Genomic DNA, 4,368 nt, shown 5'->3' with positions numbered 1-4,368 from the left:
CGACAAAGGAATTAGGTAAATGCACACTTGTCCCTAAGGACAAGTGGGAGACTGAAGGAAATAGTGCCCTTGGTCCAAGTATGCATATAATATTAAGTCTAATAAATGCGGTTCAGTATTAATTAACAAGTTAATAATTCAGTGAGATCAAGTGAGCTGAATGCCTGACTAGAGGTCGCTTCAGTTCAAGTGGAATTAATTATATTAATCCACAGCTTACTCTTGACTGAACCCGTAGGGTCACACAAATAGTACGTAAACGGATCAAGTATTTAATGGCATTAAATACTCCATCTATGGATATTCGGAATCGATGGATCTTGGTTTCAGTGGGAGCTGAGATCGTCACAGGCAAGAAATGAAAACTCCGGAAACAATGATATTGTCGGAAACGGAAATATGGATTGTATCGGAAATATAAATATTATCCAAGTCGTAGATGTTGCCGGAAACGGAAACATGGTACGTATCGGAAAATATTATCGGAAATGGAAATATTGCCGGAATCAGAAATATTGCCGGAAACGGAAATATTGTCAGAATCGGAAATATTATCGGAATCGGAAAATAATTCCGGAAACGGAAATATTAAATAATTGTTCGAAACGGAAATTAATTCAGGAATCGAAAATATTAAATATTGTTCGTATCGGAAATAAATTCCGGAATCGGGAATTTAATCGAAAGCGTATCGTACGAATTAGCATCGGACGAGGCCTGCCAGACGAAGGCCCAGCACGAAGCCGGGCCATCGACCAGCAAGCCGTGCGCGCCACACGAGCAGCCAAGGCCACGCCAGGCCCAGCGCAAGGCCAGGCCCAGCAGGCCGTGGCAGCGCGCGCAGCTGCGAGCAGTGGGCTGCGAGCATTGCTGCAGCTCGCGTGGGCTTGTAGCTCGCATGGGCCGAGCGGCCGTGTGGGCTGTGCGCGGGCATGGCCTGCACGCTTGCGGGTCATGCTCGTGTAGAGTTTTTGTTCACATACGAAGCCTAAAGAGTATAGGATTTGTTTAATGATTAAATTCCTAATCCTAAAAGATAAATTAATTAAATAAGAATTCTACTAGGATTCTAATTTAATTAATTCGTATCCTAGTAGGATTCGATTACTTATTCCATAGCCTATATATATGAGTTAAGGGCTCATAATTTATATCGAGTATTCAAGTATTCAAAGTGATTTTGAGAGCAAAACTTCAGTAACACAATTGCCTACAACTAGCCGAAAATTCCAAGTACCTTAAGGGCGATTCTAGTTGATCAAGCTTAAGGCGGATCCGGACGTGCTGTGGACTGTCTACGGAGGGACGACACTTGGAGTCCTAAAGACTTGTTCTTGTTCGGTTCGGGCGCAGCTAGGGCGGGCACGCAACAAAGTGTATGCATCTAAACTATGCTAAATGATTATGTGTAAATAATATGCTTTCCTGGCTTTATGGTTTTTGCGCATAATTTATGTTTTATCATATGAATCATAACCTGACACCTTGAGACCGGATCTCACATTGTTTTGTAGTCTTTGTCTATGCCCAGGACCGTAGGTACTAGTAATCTTACTCCATTCGATCCTGAGCCCGAAAGAACCTTTCGTAGACGAAGAACTTTCATTGCACAGTGTGGGAATTACTCTGATTCTGATCATAATATTGGCGATCTTTTTCCTTCAGATACAGATTCAGTTTCAGAGATAGAGATGGGTGACGAAACTCTACTACCTCCACCCACCCCACGGCTTACAGACTACCTAAGCCAAGTCTGTCCGTGCTACCAAAGGCGATCATGCCTTCTATTGCAGCTGAGACCTTCAATATTGAGCCTGCATTGATTAACATGATTGAGAGACGCCAGTACGGTGGGGAACCAGGTGACGATCCGAATCTTCACATTCAGTCTTTCATCCAATATTGTTCCACCATCAAGCAAAAGGGATTGACTCCGGAGCAGACTATGGAGATACTTTTCCCGTTCTCTTTGAGTGGGGAAGCTAAACTGTGGATTAATGGGTTGAATCGGGCGGCTTTGAAAATCACTAATTGGGAGTCCTTAGCTCTTGCTTTTTATGTTTAATATTTTCCACCTGAGAAAACGGCTCGTCTGAGGGGTCAGATATTCGGTATCTCACAACAAGCAGATGAGAGTTTGTTTGAGGTCTGGGAGAGATTCAAGGATTTGCAAAGAGAGTGCTCGCACCATGGTTTGGAAGATTGGTTCTTGATTCAACAGTTTTATAATGGTCTGGGCAATGAGTCTAGATGCATGTTTGTTAGATTCGGCTGCCAGTGGGAGGTTCATGCAACTTGAGGTGCCTAGAGCTATGGAGGTGATTGAGGAGATAGCCATTCACAATGCCCAGTATGGGAATCCTAGAGGTCTATCTAATAGGGGTGGTAAGCATGATTTAAATTCTATTGAACAATTAACTGCCCAATTGACTGCTTTACACTATAAGTTTGATAATATGCAAGCAGCCAATGCTCAATCTGCCCAACCTGCTAGTGTAGCTGCTATGAGTGCCCAACCTGCTACTGTTTGTGAAAGTTGTGGAATGTCTGGTCATTATGCACAGGAATGTAGGAGCTCTGATGAACAATGTAACGCATTTCAATCCTACAAACAAAAAAACCCATTCTCCAACTTTTACAATGAGGGCTACAAAAACAACCCTCTACTATCCTACAGGAGCAACAATATCCAGAACCCTCACCAAGTCCAACATCCACCACAACAACCATACCAACCCCCACATCAACAATCCTACCAACCACGGAGCAACTACAACCAACAGTCTAGTGGACCACCTGGGTTCCCTAGATAACACACATCACCTCCACCACCACAACCTCAAGCCACACAGCCTGACCCTATGCTAGTAGAGATGAGAAACATGATGCTTCAAATGCAAAAATCTTTAAGTGAAAAGGATGCAAAGATCGATGCTCTTACTGCTCACAATAAGATCATTGACACACAGTTGGCACAGATGGCTACTACTATTGCAGGGAGGCCTCCAGGCCAATTTCCTTCACAGCCCGAAAATAGGGAGACTGCTAATGCAATTACATTGAGGAGTGGTAGGGATTATGATGGTCTTTCTATGCCGGTTGAGGTTGATTCTGGGGTGTCTGCTAGTGATCTGGTTAGTGAGGAAATCCCGAAGATAGTTATGGATGGTAAGGAAGCTGAAAAGGTAGTCAATGAGAATGAGGCTACAACTGAGGTTAAGAAGGGGGCAGATATTCAAGTACCACCTATTGCACTCCCCTTCCCAAACCGACAATTCAAGAATAAGCTAGACAAGAAGTTTGGCAGATTCTTGGAAGTGGTCAAAAATTTGCAGGTAACGGTTCCTTTTACTGAATTAATTTTACAGGTTCCTGCTTATGCTAAATTCATGAAAGGTATTTTGACCAGGAAACGTGCTTTTTGTGAGGCAGAGACTGTAGCTTTCACTGAGGAATGTAGTGCTTATTTGCAAAAGAAGTCTCCACCTAAACTTAAAGACCCCGGGAGTTTTTCCATCCCATGTAACATTGGCACTGTATTTATTGATAAGGCTTTATGTGATTTAGGTGCTAGTGTGTCTGTCATGCCTTTGTCTGTCTGTACTAAACTGAGTATGGGTGAGATTAAGGTTACTAATATCACTCTACAAATGGCCGATCGTTCTGTCAAATACCCCTTAGGTGTTTTAGAGGACGTCCCTGTTAGAGTAGGTAAATTCTATATACCTGTAGACTTTGTAGTACTAGACATGCAGGAGGATTCTCAAATTCCCATAATCTTAGGTAAACCCTTCCTTCACACGGCGGGGGCGGTCATTGATGTTAAAAGTGGGAAATTGACTTTGTCTGTTGGGGATGATAAGGGGACTTTTAATCTGAATAATGCCTTAAAAAGTCCCATGCTAGAGGAAGAACAATTCTATCGTATAGATTTAGTTCATTTTATTACTCGTGATAACTTCTCCCAAGTTCTCGAAAGAGATCCCTTGGAGGAAGTGCTTTGTTGTGAGTCTTCTGCAGGTGATAGCAGTTCTTGGAGTGCTGAAGTGGATGCTTTGGAGTTGGCTCTTAATGGTGGAGGGTCTGAGCCGGAGAGCACCAGATTGAAGAGGTTAGTTCGGCCGGTTTGTTCTGTTAAAGAGGTAAAGAAACCCGAACTTAAGCCTCTTCCTGCTAACCTTAAATATGCGTTTTTAGATGATGAACAACTTTGCCCTGTGATCGTCAGTACTGCACTTGATGCAGACCAGTTATCCCAACTTCTTATTGTGTTGAAAAGGCACAAAAAGGCCATTGGGTACAATATTGATGATTTAAAGGGTATTAGCCTTGACTTTTGTATGCATAGGATACATCTAGATGAAAATC

The 4,368-nt window shown here is 42.8% G+C and overlaps 1 non-coding gene across 1 annotated transcript; it reads right to left on the bottom strand.

Annotated features, from left to right (window-relative positions):
* Positions 1 to 2,089: 2,089 nt before the first annotated feature.
* LOC130470960 (small nucleolar RNA R71) lies at positions 2,090 to 2,196 on the bottom strand. Its single transcript, XR_008931671.1, has one exon. It is a non-coding gene; the product is annotated as a small nucleolar RNA R71 (small nucleolar RNA).
* Positions 2,197 to 4,368: the final 2,172 nt, after the last annotated feature.

Source organism: Spinacia oleracea, chromosome 3 (assembly GCF_020520425.1).
Source record: "Spinacia oleracea cultivar Varoflay chromosome 3, BTI_SOV_V1, whole genome shotgun sequence".
NCBI lineage: Eukaryota > Viridiplantae > Streptophyta > Magnoliopsida > Caryophyllales > Amaranthaceae > Spinacia > Spinacia oleracea.
The sequence above is the reverse complement of the archived record's forward strand: the minus strand, read 5'-3'. Positions and strand labels throughout refer to the sequence as shown.